This window comes from Chlorocebus sabaeus, chromosome 10, assembly GCF_047675955.1.
Source record: "Chlorocebus sabaeus isolate Y175 chromosome 10, mChlSab1.0.hap1, whole genome shotgun sequence".
Taxonomy (NCBI): domain Eukaryota; kingdom Metazoa; phylum Chordata; class Mammalia; order Primates; family Cercopithecidae; genus Chlorocebus; species Chlorocebus sabaeus.
The window spans coordinates 126129003-126146953 of NC_132913.1; the positions used below are offsets into that span (position 1 = coordinate 126129003).

Sequence of the window (17951 nt, forward strand, 5' to 3'; positions counted from 1 at the left end):
CTGGGAGTTGTGGGGCATGGTAAAAGTAGAATTTGCAATTTTCAAAACAGTAAAGGAAAAATGAAAAAAGAAACTCTCTAATCCTATTGAACAAGGCAGCAAATGTTTTCTGTAAATGACCGGGTAGTACATATTTTTGATTTTGTGTGCCATATCATCTCTATTGTATCTATTCAACTCTGCTATTGTAGTGCAAAACCAACCATAGAGAAAATTTAAACAAATGAGCATGGTGGTGCACTCCAATTCAACTTAATTTATAAAAACAGCAAATGAACTGGATTTGGCCTGAAGGGTATAATTTACCAATCCCTGCTATAGAAGATAGGAAAAGAAGTAAAAGCTAGAAAGATGGAAAGCACAAATTAAGATGGTAGAAACAATTCCAAATGGGTTAGTAACTACAAGAAATGTAAACAAATTGAGTTTGCTGAATAAAACCAGAGACTGACAGATTAAATAAAGAAAAAAATGACTTTATGGTTTTAACAAGACCAATTCTTCAGCAATATGGAAAACAGAAAGGTGTAAAGTAAAAGTGGGGAAATAGATGTGCCAGACAAAGATCGATGAAAAGAAAAGTTATTAACTACATTAAAACACAAAAAAGGTCTTAAAGTAAAAAAGCATTAGTCATGTCTAAAAGGATTATTATAAAATGGCAAAAAAACCCAGAATTCACTAGGAGAAATTTATAAACTTATATACCCCTAAAAATATGGCCTCAAAATACATAAAGCAAAATTTGACGGAATTACAAGGAGAGATTTATAAGTCTACCCTTATAGTGTAACAAAGTAAGTGTATGGATTTTTAAAATACAAATTAAGAATTTATATCTAATGGCACATAGAATGTTATACCTAAAAATTAATAATGCATATTATTTTCAAGTACACATGCAACAGTTATTATAATCACATATTAGGTCATAAAATACAATTCAACAAATATTAACAAAATGGGATCATGCAGGCCATGTTCTCTCTCCACTATATATTGTTGAAGTAAAAAAATTGAATGAAGTTATACATTTGGATGTTTTAAAGCTTATTTATAAATAAGTCATGATCCAAAGAAGAAATCATAATAAAAATAAGACTATATTATGAGCTGAATGATAATAAAAATGCCATACATCCACACTTGTGGAATGCTGTTACAGTAGTACTTAGAACAAAATTTATAGCCCTAAATGCATTCATTAGAAAAGAAAAAAGACTGGATACTATTAATCTAATAGAAATTAAAAGAACATGGGATAGGAGGCAGAACTAGCTTGCAGTTCCAGTTCGGATGGACAGAGCAGGGTGTGGAGACTCAGATCATCAACTTTTGCTCCAAAACGACTGTGGCAGGAATATACCAGGAAAGCCAAGAGAGTCCACATACCCTCTGATGGAATTGGATTGCTCCTGTGGGATCTGGGAGACAGCCCATATACTGTGAGTGTCCAAGCTGTGACAGAGGAAAAGTGGGATTACCTGCCCCTGAACACACACCCTCACTGGGGAACCGAAGGTCTAGATCAGGGGAGAAGGATTTGACCTCACCTGGAGCTGAGTCAACTTGGAGAGCCAAGTGAAATACAGGGGTAGAGGAAGCAGTGGGAAAAGCCCTTTGGGCTCTCTGGGGTCCCCAGGGAAGCCATTTCTTACTTTTCTCACAGGTGTCCTTGGGGAGGCTGCCAGAGGAACTGGGAAAAGACCACAGGGAGAAGGAAACCTCCGGCTGAACTTTGTAACAATTCCAACCAAATGTGAAGTCTCCTGGCCAGAACTCAGGGAAGGGCATGAATCCATGTGCAGATGCGACAGGTGGGGAGGTGTGAAAATCCTACTTGCTTTCTCATCTGGGAAGTTGGTAGCCTGGGGCAATACAATTTTTCAGCCCCGCTGCTCACTGCCTGGAAACAAACTCAGTGCTGTTGGGGGTGGGGCACAGGGGGAGTGAGATTGGCCTTTTGGGTTGTGTGGGAGCTGGGTGAGGCCTGTAACTGCCAGCTATCCCTCACTTCCCTGCCAACTTTGATGACACAGCAGAGGCAGCCATAATCTTCCTGGGAACATAACTCCATTGACCTGGGACCAACACCCATAACCCTGCAGCAGCAGCAGTAAGCTCTGCCCAAGGAGAGTCTGAACTTAGACACATCTAACCTTGCCTCAACCCGATGGTCCTTCTCTACCCACCCTGGTAGCTGAAGACAAAGGGCATATCATTCTCTCGGGACTTCTAGGGCCCCACCCACAGCCTAGTTCCTCCCTGTACTACCACAGCTGATGCTCTCTTGAAAGTGCTACCTCCTAGCAAGAGGCCAACTAGCACAAAAATAGTGCATTAAGTAACTAAAACTAAGGACCCTCAGAGAGTCCATTTCACTCCCCTGCCACCTCCACCGGAGCACTCTCATAGTTGAGAGACCTGAAGATGGTTCACACTGTCTGAGCAGACAACCCCCAGTACCAGCCTGGAGCCTGGTAGCCCTGCTGGGTGACTTAGATCCAGAAGAGAAATAGCAATAACTATGGTTTGGCTCTCAGGAAGCCACATCACTAGGAAAAAGGGGAGAGTATTGCATCATGGGGACACCCTGTGGGACAAAAGAATCTGAACAGCAGCCTTGAGCTCCGGATCTTCTCTGTGACATAGCCTGCCCACATGAGAAGGAACCAGAAAAAACAATTCTGGTAATGTGACAAAACAAGATTCTTTAACACTCCCCCAAAAAATCACACTAGCTCACCAGCAGTAGATCCAAACCAAGAAGAAATTCCTGATTTACCTGAAAAAGAATTCTGAAGGTTGATTATTAAGCTAATCAAAGAGGCACCAGAGAAAGGTGAAGTCCAATTTAAGGACTTAAAAAAAAAAAAGAGATACAAGATATGAGGGGAGAAATCTCCAGTGAAATAGATAGCATAAATACAAAAAATCACAACTTCAGGAAATAAAGGACACACTTAGAGAAATACAAAATGTACTGAAAAGTCTCATCAATAGAATCAAAGAAGCAGAAGAAAGAACTTCAGAGTTCAAAGACAAGGTTTTCAAATTAACCCAATCCAATGAAGACAAAGAAAAAAGAATAAAAAAAATGAGCAAAGTCTCCAGGAAGTTTGGGATTATGGTAAACAATAAAACAAGAATAATTGGTGTGTTCCTGAAGAAGAAGATAAATGTAAAAGTCTGGAAAACATATTGGGGGAATTATCGAGAAAAACATCCCTGCCCTTGCTAGAGACCTAGACATCCAAACACAAGAAGTTCAAAGAACACCTGGGAAATTTGTTGCAAAAAGATCATTGCCCAGGCACATTGCCATTAGGTTATCTAAAGTCAAGATGAGGAGAGAATCTTAAGAGCTGTGAGATAACCTATTAAAAAAAAAACGATCAGATGAACAGCAGATTTCTCGGCAGAAACACTACAAGCTAGAAGGAATTGGGGCCCTATCTTCAGCCTCTTTAAACAAAACAATTATCAGCCAAGAATTTTGTATCCAGTGAAATTAAGCTTCATAAATGAAGGAAAGATACAGTCTTTTTCAGACAAACAAATGCTTAGAGAATTTGCCATGACCAAGCCAGCACTACAAGAACTGCTAAAAGAAGCTCTGAATCTTGAAACAAATCCTGGAAACACATCAAAACAGGACCTTTTAAAAGTATAACTTTCACATGACGTATAAAATGGAAGTATAATAAAATAACCCCAAGGTATACAGGCAAGAAATAACACAATGAATGGCATAGTACCTCGCATCTCAGTGCTAATATTGAATGTAAATGGCCTAAATGCTCCACTTAAAAGATACAGAATTGCAGAATAAATAAGAATTCACCAACAACTATCTGCTGCCTTCAAGAGACCCACCTAACACATAAGGACTCATATAAACATAAGGTAAAGGGGTGGAAAAAGACATTCCATGCAAATGCACACCAAAGTGAGCAGGAATAGCTATTCTTGTATTGACAAAACAAACTTTAAAGGAACAGTAGTTTAAAAAGACAAAAAGGGACATTATATAATGATAAAAGTCCTTGTCCAACAGGAAAATATCACAATCCTAAATATATATGCACCCAACACTGGAGCTCCCAAATTTATAAAACAATTACTACTTGACCCAAAAAATCAGATAGACAGCAACATGATAATAGTGGGGGACTTCAGTACTCCACTGACAGCACTAGAGAGTTCATCAAGACAGAAAGTCAACAAAGAAACAATGGATTTAAACTATACCTTGGAACAAATGGACTTAACAGATATTTACAGAACATTCTACTCAACAACTACAAAATGTACATTCTATTCATCAGCACATGGAACTTTCTCCAAGACAGACCATATAATAGACCACAAAACAAGTCAATGTGTTTAAGGAAACTGAACACATTGTGTATACTGAGAGAGTATATCAAGTACTCTCTCAGACCACAGTGGAATAAAACTGGAAATCTACTCCAAAGGAACCTTCAAAACCATGCAAATACCTGGAAATTAAGTAACCTGCTCCTGAATGATCACTGGGTCAACAATGAAATCAAGATGGACATTTAAACATTCTTTGAGCTGAATAACACTGACACAACCTATCAAAACCTCTTGGACACAGCAAAGATGATACTAAGAGGAAAATTCATAGCCTTAAATCTCTTCATTAAAGAGTCTGAAAGAGCACAAATAAACAATTTAAGGTCACACCTCAAGGAACTAGAGGAACAAGAACAAACCAAACTTAAATTGAGCAGAAGACAGGAAATAATCAAGATCAGAGCATAACTAAATGAAATTGAAACAAACAGAAAACAATACAAAAGATAAATGAAACAAAAAGCTGGTTCTTTGAAAAGATAAATAAAATTGATAGACCATTAGCAAGATTAACTAAGAAAAAAGAAGAGAGTAGATCCAAATAAGCTCAATTAGAAATGAAATGGTCAAGGCTCCTATGAACACCTTTATGCACATAAACTGGAAAGCCTAGAGGAGATGAATAAATTCCTGGAAAGATACAACCGTCCTGGCTTAAATGAGGAAGAATTAGAAACCCTGAACAGACCAATAACAAGCAGTGAGATTGAAATGGTAATAAAAAAGTTACCAACCAAAAAAAGTCCAGGACCAGACAGATTCACCCCTGAATTCTACCAGACATGCAAAGAAGAATTGGTACCAATCCTATTGACACTATTCCATAAGATAGAGAAAAAGAGAATCCTTCTTAAATCATTTTATGAAGCTAGTATCACCCTAATACTCAAACCAGGAAAGGACATAATAGAAAAAGAAAATTACAGACCAATATCCCTGATGAACATAGATGCAAAATCCTTAACAAAATACTAGCTAACCAAATTCAAAAGCATAACAAAAAGATAATCCACCGTGATCAAGTGGATTTCATACCAGGGAGGCAGGGATGGTTTAACATATGCAAGTCAATAAATGTAATACACCACATAAACAGAATTAAAAACAAAAATTACATGATTATCTCAGTAGATGGAGAAAAAGCACTTGACAAAATCCAGCATTTCTTTATGTTTAAAACCATCAGAAAAATCAGCATACAAGGGACAAACTTCAATGTAATAAGAGCCATCCATGACAAACCCACAGCCAACATAATACTGACTGGGGACAAGTTGAAAGCATTCCCTCTGAGAACTGGAAAAACACAAGGATGCCCACACTCACCACTTCTACTCAACATGGTACTGTAAGTCCTAGCCAGAGCAATCAGACAAGAGAAAGAAATAAAGGGCATCCAAGTTGGTAAGGAGGAAGTCAAACTGTTGCTGTTTGCTAATGATATGACCATATATCTAGAATATCCTAAAGTCTCCTCCACAAAGCTCCTAGAACTGATAAATGAATTCAACAAAGTTTCAGGATACAAAATCAATGTATACAAATCAGGAGCTCTGCTATACACCAATAGTGACCGAGCTGAGAATGAAATCAAGAACTCAACCCCTCTTACAATAGCTATAAAAAAATACTTAGGAATATACCTTACTAAGGAGGTGAAAGACTCCTACAAGGAAAACTACAAAACACTGCTGAAAGAAATCATAGATAACACAAACAAATGGAAACACATCCAATATTTATGGATGGGTAGAATCAATATTGTGAAAATGACCATACAGCCAAAAGCAATCTCTAAATTTAATACAATTTCCATCAAAATACCACTATCATTCTTCACAGAACTAGAAATAAAATAATCCTAAAGTTCATATGGAACCAAAAAAAAGCCTGCATAACCAAAGCAAGACTAAGCAAAAAAACAAATCTGGAGACATCACATTACCTGATTTCAAACTATACTATAAGGCTATAGTCACCAAGACAGCATGATACTAGTATTAAAAATAGGCACATAGACCAATGGAACAAAATAGAGAACCCAGAAATAAACCCAAATACTTATAGCCAACTGATCTTCAAAAAAGCAAACATAAAATGGGGAAAGGATACTCTTCAACAAACGGTGCTGGGATAATTGGCAAGCCACATGTAGAAGAATGAAACTGGATCCTCATATTTCACTTTATACAAAAATTAACTCAAGGTGGATTAAGAACTTAAATTTAAGACCTGAAACTATAACAATTCTAGAAGATAACATCAGAAAACCCTTCTAGACATTACCTTAGGCAAAGATTTCATGAGCAAGAACCCAAAAGCAAACACAAGAAAAAGATAAATAGGTGGGACTTAATTAAACTAAAAAGCTTTTTCACTGCAAAAGGAACAGTCAGAAGAGTAAACAAACAACCCACAGAGTGGGAGAAAATCTTTCCAATCTGTACATCCAACAAAGGACTAGTATCCAGAATCTACAAGAAATGCAAACAAATTAGCAAGAAAAAAACAAACAATCCCATCAAAAACTGGGCTAAGGACATGGACAGACAATTCTCCAAAGAAGATGTACAAATGGCCAACAAACATATGAAAAAATGCTCAACATCACTAATGATCAGGGAAATGCAAATCATAACCACAGTGTGATACCACCTTACTCCCACAAGAATGGTCATAATAAAAAAAATAATAGATGTTGGTGTGGATGCAGTGAAAAGGAAACACTTCTACACTGCTGGTGGTAGTGTAAACTAGTACAACCATTATAGAAAACAGTGTGGAGATTTCTTAAAGAACTAAAAGTAGAACTACCATTTGATCCAGCAACCCCACTACTGGGTACTGGTACTACCCAGAGGAAAACTGGTACTACCCAGAGGAAAACAAGCTGTTATACAAAAAAGATACTTGCACATGGATGTTTATAGCAGCACAATTTGCAATTGCAAAAATATGGAACCAGCTCAAATGCCCATTAATCAACAGGTGGATAAAAAACTAGAACTGTATATATATCTAGAACTGTATATATACTATATATTTATACAAATTTAGAATTTTGCAAACATAGTTTTTCGATATTTTTCTGAGTAAATAATATAATATGAATACTTCTTCAAGAAACCCTGCGCCCGCCAGCTCCAGTGCTGGGGCCAAGGTTCCATTGTATCATATTGTGATTGTATCCTCCACTCATCCCACCAGGCTGGGGCAGGCACTTTATTGTCCTGTAGCTTCAAAGCTTTGTAGCCTAAGACTCAGGATCCCTATTCTTGAGTCTAATGTCTGGCACTTCCAGGTCCCCATCCTGCCAGAATACCAGATTCCTGTGCAGAGATCTACACACCTGCTGCTCATCTAAATCTCTGGAGTTTTCTCCAGTGAATGGTGCTCCTGCAGGATTGGTGTGTGTGCTGTCTGTTCGTGCGTCCTGGTTTGCATGACACCAGATGGATCTACCCAGCTTCTGCCCCTGCTTCCTCACAATCACTGCTCAAATGTCCATCTCATCACAGTGGTCCTACCTGACCACCTGATGTGCAATATCTGATGCAAAATGATGAAAAAGTATTTTCCCCAGCCTCTGTACTGGTAATCTGTATCAGCCTTATTCTACTCAAATTTTACACGTACTTATCAAAACCTCTCATGGGCTTTATCTATGTCTCTGTGTTTCTATGTATTCAATTGTATCTCCGAATCTGACGACGTACCTTTTTATCTTGGTGTCTATCCATCTATCTGTGCATCTATCTATATCCATCTGCATCCACCCCACCTATCCATCCACGCATTCACTCATCTACCCACACATCCATCCACTTATCCACCCATTCACTCATCTACACACACATCTGTTCACCTATCCATCCATCCATATCCATCTGCCTCTACCTCCACTCATCCATTCACCCATCCACCCAACCACCCACACAGCCATCTACCCATTCACCCATCTACCCACACATCCATCCATGTATTTATCCATCTATACATATCCATCCACACACCCACCCACCCATCCACCCATTACTCATCTATCCCCACATCCACTCACCTATCCATCCATCTATCCATATCCATTCACCTCCACCCCACTCATCTATTCACTTATCCACTCAACCACCCACACATCCATTTACCCATTCATGCATCTACCCACACCCATCCATGTATTAATCCATCTATCCATATCCATTCACATCCACCCACCCACTCACCCACCCACACATTCACCCATCCACTTATTTACCCATCCTTCATCTACCTATCCATGCGTTTGTCATTATCCATCTACATCCACCCCCACCCATCCACCCATTCACTCATCAACTGACCAATTCATCCATGTATCTATCCCTATCCATCCACATCTATCCACTCACCCACCCATTCACCCATCCACTTATTTACCCATTCTTCATCTACCTATCCATGCATTTGTCATTATCCATCCACATCCACCCACCCACCCATCTACCCATTCATGCATCTACCCACACACCTATCCATGTATTTATCCATCTATACATATTTATCCACATTTACCCACCCACTCACTCAGCCATTCATCCAACCACTCATCCATCAATCCACCAACCCACCCATCCACCCACGCACCTCTCCATCACCCATCCTCTCATTCACTCATCTACCCACCCATCCATCTACCCATTCATCAATTCACTCATCTACTCACCTATCCATATCTGTCCATCTAGCCATATCCATCCACATACCATCCACCAACTCGTCCACCCTTTCACCTATCCATTCATTTACTCACCCATCTATTCACCTATCCATGCATTTATCCATCCACATCTACCCACCCATCCGTCCACCCATCCATCCACTCATTCGCTCATCTACTCACCCACCCATCGACCTATCCCTCCATCTATTCATATCCATTCACATCTACCTATCCACCCCCCACCTACCCATCCACCCATTCATTCATCTACCCCCATTCAGTCACTTATCCATGCATCTGTCTCACTACTGTTGTATTCTAACACTTAGTACAGTGCTTGACATAGATTTGGCCAATATTTGTTATAGACAAATAAATACTAAGCTTATCTTTCTTATTTTCTCTGTTACCTAAAACAAAGTTCTTAGTGTCAATGTGATTTTAACATCCAAACAAATATGGGCACTGAGGTCACATGGTATTACCTGGTCAGAATGTACCTATCCTTGCGGCCTAGGATATGCTTTCACTCTAATATTTATAGTGTATCTTCCAGAGGAACAACACACAAAACGTATTGTGAGTAGGGTTATAAATTTGCTCATATAAGACACTAATGTGCAAATAAAATGTAGTTTATTTGCACATTAGTGTCTTATATGTAAATATAAATGTAGTTTATTTGTTCAGTAATGATTCCTTCACCACTACACTTGCTTTTCTTGCAGAGAAAAGCAAGAAAGCATTTTGCAATAATGTCAACAATCTCTCTGGTTCTCAATCTTTAGAATGTCAGAATCTGTGCCCTGCTTCTCTTTGAGTGGGCTTTGAGAGTTGAGGGCGGGGGTGTAGAGGGTCTTTGTGGGTTTCTGGGGACTTGCTGCCCTGAAAGTGTTGCTGAACAGGGTGGCATGGATCATCCCAGTTCTGCTTCTTGTCCTGGGTCACACTCCTAGTGGTCCTTGTCATCACCCCTGGCTGCCTGGGACCCGTTCTGGCTACTGCACATTGGAGGCGTTCTGCATCTGTCCCTTAAGCTTATCCCATGGCCTTTGCTGTAGGGCCATGCAGCCCCCAGAGCTCCCCAAAATGGTGGATCACTGGCTTGCAATTGAGTACTCCTCTGTTGGCCTCCACAGGCCTAGGGGACCCTAGTGTCTTTGGTGGCACAGTCACTCTGAGGAAGGCCTCTGTGCATGGACGCCACTGGGCTTACACAGGATGTGGCCACTGGTGCCAGTCAGTATGTGAGGGCACCTTCTTCAGGGGCTTCCAAGCAGGAAGGTAGGCAGAAGCCCCCATCCTTGGTATTCCCCTTGCCAACACAACCCTCTTCATGCCGGAGTTTCAGCCCACCTGATACCCACCCATTTCTATTTACTTTTCTCTTCATTCTCTTACCTGCACTTCTCCTCAGAGGACAGGGTCGTTCTCTTGCGTCTCCAGGTGGGATATAGTCTACCTTAGGCACAACTGTTTTGAAACTCCATGGACTCGCCCCCTGAGTTCTAAAGGAGATCAATTTGGGCAGTTTCTTTTCTGTCTCAACAAAATCTTGCTTTCTTCCTGCAGATACAAAATTCCTGTATTTCAAGTAGGAGATGAATATTCTATCTTTTAAAAATATCCCTTGCTATAATAATCCTAATCTCTCTCCCTTCCTCCCCAGGGCAGGAGGAGGTCAGATGTCTGGACAGGCAAGAGAAGGAAGCATGTGAATGCGTTTCCGCGGATTTCATCCTTGTCACAGCTGTGGATGAGTCTTCGACCCTAGGGAATGCATTTGAGTGTCTCGGCAGTCTGTAAGCCTTGGTGTGACAGAAGGAATTTGTTCATATTTTTCATTTCTTCTGGCAGCTTATTGAGCTCTCGTTTTTATAATTTTTCAGTTAGAAAATTATATGATTGTCAAATAAAAATAATTACTCCTTCCTTTCCAATACACTATCTCCTATTTTCTTTTCTTTTCTAATTGCTGTAGCAAGCAAATTCCAGAAGAATATTTAATAACAACAGTGGGGGTAGCTTTGTTTTATTTCTTACTATAATGGGAATAGCTCTAGTGCTTCATCATTAATCAAAACATTGGCTAATATATTAAATAATAAAAAGGTTTTATTTTTCTCCAGTCACAAGCTGAATGGTGGCATATATCTTAATAGCATCTTGGGCAGATTCCTCAACTTCCTGGTCAGTTGGTTATTTAAATCTACAGTTTGTATCTCCAGCCTCCTCTTGCCCTATTAAAGTTCCCTGCATCCTCCCCCCCAACTTACCCTTGTTGTGATCTGAGGGTCTTGAAGTGAGGAGGGGCTTGGTCTGATGTTCTACTCTTCTGCCCCAACTCCTTCTTCCTGGAATGCCCACGGGGCAGCATGTCTGCCTTCTCCTTCCTTGCCAAAGTTTAACCTCTATGCTCTGTGGGGTATGGGGGGAAGGGACAGCAAGGTGCAGATGTTGCTTTTTTAACCGGTCATCCGACTACAATCTATTCTTTTGCTTGGTTGCAGCTCTGATCACATTAGTCACTGATATCCCATGCAGCAGGTGAACAAATGGCTCTTTTTCCTTGCTAGGTATTTGCAAGTTCTTGGGGCCAACCTGCTGCAATGTTCTCTGACATGGGAGCCACATCTCTGGCTTGGTGTTTTCATAGATTTGCAAGGTTTAGTAAATAAAATACAGGATACCTAGTTACATTTCAATTTCAGATAAATGATTAATACTTTTTTTTGAGACAGAGTCTTACTATGTCACCCAGGTTGGAGTGCAGTGGCGCGATCTCAGCTCACTGCAACCTCTGCCGCTCAGGTTCAAGTGATTCTCCTACCTCAGCCTCCCAAGTAGGTGGGATTATAGGTGCACACCACCGTACCTGGCTAATTTTTGTATTTTTAGTAGAGATGGGGTTTCACCATCTTGGCCAGGCTGGTCTTGAACTTCTGACCTCGTGATCCACCCGCCTTGATCTCCCAAAGTGTTGGGATTACAGGCGTAAGCCACTGTGCCTGGCCAATACTTTTTTTAGTGTATGTCCCGTGCAATATTTGGGACATACTTGTAGTCAAAAAGTTATTTGTTATTTACCTGAGATTCAAATCTAACTGGTGTCCTGTATTTAATCTGACAACCTCATCTTTTTTTTTCACCAGCTCTTTCCAGCAAGCTTCCCTCTGGGTGAGCTCTGGCAACATGGTTCTTGACCTAGGAGGTGTGTTTTCTTGCTGCATGACCCACCTCACCTCTCTTGCATGACTTTCTGGCTCTGTTCTTCTTCTTCTTAGATATGAGCAGACCTGACCATCACATTCCAAGTAGCAGTGGAACCGGGTAATAACATGTGATCTTCCCTGCATGTAAGCAACCCCAATCTTGGAGTGTGTGCGTGTGTGTGTACACATATACAATGAAGAGTGCATCCTGAATATTATCAAAAGCCTTTTGGCATCTATTGAGATGATCATATGGTTTTTATCCTTTTTCCAATTGACAAGATTTATATTCATAGATGTCTTACATTGCATTCCTGGAATAATCTTTACTTGGCCATGGTGTATTTTTTCCTTTATAGAGCACTGGTCTTCCTTCCCTAGTTTTTTTTTTTTTTTTTTTTTTTTTTTTTTTTTTTTTTTTGAGACAGAGTCTCGCTCTGTTGCCCAGGCTGGAGTGCAGTGGCATGATCTCAGCTCACTGCAAGCTCCACCTCCCAGGTTTACGCCATTCTCCTGCCTCAGCCTCCCGAGTAGCTGGGACTACAGGCGCCTACTACCTCGCCCGGCTAGTTTTTTTTTGTATTTTTTAGTAGAGACGGGGTTTCACCGTGTTAGCCAGGATGGTCTCGATCTCCTGACCTCGTGATCCGCCCGTCTCTGCCTCCCTTCCCTAGTTTTTAATAGAAGAATTTGCTGTATGTATTTATAAAAGAGAACGCTAGAGAAATAATTATGCTTGGTTCTAAAATGAATTGTAAACATTTCTATTTATTTCATCAATTAATTTTTTTTGCTATTCTTCAAAAGATTTCATTTGGTGCACTGGTCCTGTGTTATTTGAAAGCTTAAAATAATTTGCCAGTAAGATAATCTTCATGGGGTACCTTTTTAAGAGGCAGACTTTTTTCTCTCTCAACTTCTCCCTTCATCATTATTCTAGCCAAACTGCTGGAGAGAGGACAGCTTGTTTCATGGGCCCCAGTCCCGTGAGCACCAGGCTATTGTTCTTTTTCAATCCTCCCTTGCTGTATGAGTCTGTTTTCACCCTGCTGATAAAGACATACCTGAGACTAGTTAATTTATACAGAAAAAGTGTTTAATGGACTTACAGTTCCACATGGCTGAGGAAGCCTCACAATCATGGCAGAAGGCAAGGAGGAGCAAGTCACATCCTACATGGATAGCAGCAGGCAAAGAGAGAGCTTGTGCAGGGAGACTCCCCCTTATAAAATCATCAGATCTCATGAGACTTATTTACTATCATGAGAACGGCATGGGAAAGACCTGCCCCTATGATTCAATTACCTTCCACTGGGTCCCTCCCATAACATGTGGGAATTCAAGATAAGATTTGGGTGGGGACACAGCCAAAACATATCACTTGTTCTTGATTCTCTGTGGAGGCAGAGGAGGGCTCTGGCCTGTGGTTAGGGAGATGACAGTATTGTCCATTTCTTTTGCTAATCTGTTTTTTTTTTTCAGAATTAAATTTTATTTCACATTGATAGAAACCATGAAAAACATTTACATTTTCCGATGCTGCAGCACAACATTTCAATGGAATATTTCTTGCCATAAATAATATCTTGCAGATTTATAGAACGGAAATAACAGTTTATATTCTTCAAGGTAAAGAAAAATTATGTAGTAAATGATTGTTTCAAATTTTAAAATCCAGACATAAACATATGACTTCATTATTAACATCCTATATAGTCCATTACTAAATTATTTACATTATCAATTAGCACCCATTTATAAAGATGCATTCTTAATATTGTTTTGGTCAGCTGGAATATAGCAGAAAAATTGACACAGTTCAGAAATATCAGGCATACATTTTTGCTACGTATTAATCTGTATGGTAACTACACTTTATGTATAGGGTTCTGACTAGCCTTTGTTACCCACAAGTTTGTTTCCAAATAATTTTTACCACTAATCTGGAAATTTTGACAATTTAAAATGATTGCTATTTTTATGTTTGCACGAAAAACTAATACAAAAAATAATTTGACTAAAGTGAAAATTTCAAATAAGTCCACTGGCAGATGAAAATAAAGCAAAAAACTACAATAGATTCCTCATCTTCTGTAGTAGTTGGTTTCAAACATATGTACAAAGTAAACTCTATGCTATGAGGAGATGAAATCATCTTAGAAGTTAGCTTTTAAGATCAGTCTTAAAGATATTTCAGAACATACTAGAATATGATCTAATTATTCTTTCAGTTGTTTATAGAAAAATAAAACCACAGAATTAGTCCTGTTACCTGGGTTGAAGATCCTAATAGCTAGGTATAAATTTGGATAAGGTACACTAATTTGAAATAAGTAGTGCATGAAGTTTTAATGTCTGGTTTCTCTATAAAGCATAGATTTTAAATACCTTATATCTGTGACCCAGAATGTCAAATTATAGCATGTATTCACAGTAGCTGTCTATGGCAGAGAGGCAATACTTGGTCTGCTATGAAGGATAATGAAGAAAAAACAAACTTTTTTTTTTTTTTCTTGAGAGAAAAGAGTATTAAATAGAAATAATATCAGGGAAAATAAAAGCCTGATCCCCAAATAAAAGGGCCGTTAATTGAAGAGAATTTTACTCTTTCTTGACAATGAAAACCATTATCCCTATTATTAGGAATAATGTAATACCACCTCATTCTTATTATGCATTACAATCATTATGTATATATGAACACATACATAAAAATACAGACACTGCATGGTGACTAAGCAATTTTGGAATAAATCCATAGACTAAGTCACAGCATGCATAAATTGTTTATATCTTAACTGCTCATTTGTACCTGAACATATTTTCATTAAGCATACTGCTAATTTTCAAATGATGTAATAAAAAATCTGGTGGCAGTACTGTATTATTTTGCTGAATTACATTTGAGAAAAAAGAAGCTACCTGCTTCATCTATTTTAATATAGATCCTGGATCTTCTTATAAGAATACATGTATAGAAACTTAAAAGATCATAAATTTCTCATGAGGAGACATTATTTGATCTGTGTCTTTGGCATGTATTTGCAAAACATTTTAACACTGCAAAACATTAGAAATTTGAAGACTGGGCATGGGAAAAGGTTTATACTCTACTACAATGATGCTGGTGTACTTCTACACAAGGCCTCTTAGTGACGTCAATCAACTGGAGGTAGGAGTTTATCAATGAATAGTTTGACATCTATCATTTCCTGTTGACACGAACTGTGCATCATACCTTCATAGGTTTTAAAGGTCACATTGGCTGGATTCACCAATGTTTTAAGTTTTTCAACCAGAAGAGAACCAAACATCAGGGGAACTAAAGGGTCACAATCCCCGTGGCACTGGAGAATAGAAATATCTCTATTGGCACCACCAATAGGACCCTGTGGAAAGGAAGCCTGAAGTGGAAGCCAGCAACTGAGTGCAGTGACACCTGCCAGTTTCTGCTACGTGGTAAGGGCAGTATATAAAGTTCCTCCCTGAGAAAACCCTCCCAAAATAATTCCGTTAGAAGGAGTGCCATTCTTCACTTCTTGATCAATCAAAGCTTTTATATTTTCTGCTGCCTGTTTAATCCCAGATTCATCCCCCTGTGAATCTGGTGAAAGCCCAATAATATCAAACCATGAAGGCATAGCCATGTACATATTTAATGTAACAGGCCTAACAGGCCCAGTAACTCCCAATCCATGCAGGAAAATCACCGCAGCGGTGTCCTTCCGGGCGGCGGGCATGATGTCGGGCAGCGGGGTTGGCATGTTATTGCCGCACATACACTGGCTCAGCTCACAGCGCAAGCGGAAGGAAGAGCGGGCGCCGGCCGCGGCCCAAGGGCATGCCAGCCGCGAGTCCCAGCAGGCCCCACCGGTCGCACCTCTCTTGCTAATCTTTTGCACTGGGTTTTTTTCCTTTTCCTTCCCTTTTTCCTCTAGGGTAATGTGAGGTGACAGTTCAAGTGACAGAACCCTCAGCAGGGTGCCTCAGAGCTAGCCGTGGGTGGTGGGTGGCAGGGGTGGTGCTAGGAAGCCCTTTTGGCCTTGAAGTTGGTTGCCCTAATTGGTGTATCAGTATTGAGACTGATGTTTTACTTGACACCTGCCTATCTTCTGTGTCTTATTTCTTTTCTTGGTTCTGAACTCAGAGGGAAATAATAATGTGTTTATTAAGCCCCTAAATCTTTCAAATCACCTCCTTTTTTTTTTTTTTTGAGAGGGACTCTCGCCCTGTTGGCCAGGCTGGAGTGCAATGGCACCATCTTGGCTCACTGCAACCTCTGCCTCCCGGGTTCAAATGATTCTCTTCTCTCAGCCTCCCAAGTAGCTGAGATTACAGGCATCTGCCACTACACCCAGCTATTTTTTGTAGTTTTAGTAGAGACAGGGTTTCACCATGTTGGCCAGGCTGGTGTTGAACTCCTGACCTCATGATCCACCTGCTTCGGCCTCCCAAAGTGCTAGGTTTACAGATGTGAGCCACTGTGCCCAGCCCAAATCATCTCTTTTTAACAACCAATGTTGGTAATTTTTTTAGAGAACCTTCTGCGTTGAGATTCTGTTTTCCAAATATAGTAGTGTGGGGTGACTATAACATTGTTTATATTTTAAGATCTCCTCCATATCATTTATATCTCTTTGATAAATCCCAACGGTGTGTATTTGTTTTTTCCTTATTTTCTACATAATTAGGCTTCTCAGTGGTTTCCTTATTGTCTTTTCAGAGAACCAGCTCTTAGAATTATGAATTTTACTTTTTCTCTTCACTCATTCATTGTTTCCTGTTTTCCATCTTTCTTTATTCTTTTTGTATATCTTACATGTTTTCCTTGAAGGCATTTTGATGCCTTTTTTTCTAGCTTCTTGATTTGGAGACTTCTTTCATTCACTTTCATGCTAATTATTTAACATCTACCTGGTAAGATTTAGGAAATAACTAAATTAGATAATCTGTATATAGTATTTAGCACTGTGCTTGGAACATAGTAAATACTCCATAAATTGTGGCTACTAATAAACATGATAATAAGGACAAACAAAATATTTTAAGACATGTTCTTTTTTCCTGAGTACAGTTTTGGGCCCATTTCATACACTCTGATGTGTAGTATTATAATTAGAATTACTTTCTTAATAATTTGCATTTGTGATGGCATTATTTTAATCAAATATTTATTTGTCAACTATTTATGTAGTCATATATATTGTTCTCAAGAAGTTGTATTTTTTGGGTATAACTTTTAAATTGTTCATAATTTTATAAATTAGTATTTGGTAATATGCCATTTTCTTTTAAATCTACAGAAGTATAATTCATTGTTTGGTATATGGTATATTTTTGTGAATGTTCCATGAATTTGAAAAAGTAATTTGTATTCCATCTTTAAAAGGTGCAAATCATAATATATCTATTAAAGAAGGCTTCTTAATTCATATTATTTAGATACTCAGATCTGCTTCTTGACTTTAAGGTCTGCTTCTTGACTTTAAGATGTGTAATTGTGTCTGCCACTAAAATTATGTTTTTCTTTTCCTTTTTTTTTTTTTGAGGCAGAGTCTTGATCTGTCGCCCAGGCTGGAGTGCAGTCACGGGATCTCTGCTCACTGCAACCTCTGCCTCCCAGGTACTCATGCCTTAGCCTCCTGAGGAACTGGGAT

At 39.2% G+C, this 17951-nt stretch overlaps 1 pseudogene; it reads right to left on the reverse strand.

Moving 5' to 3' along the window:
• Positions 1 to 13316: 13316 nt before the first annotated feature.
• On the reverse strand, positions 13317 to 17470 carry LOC119625263 (acyl-protein thioesterase 1 pseudogene; annotated as a pseudogene).
• Between the last annotated feature and the right edge of the window lie 481 nt (positions 17471 to 17951).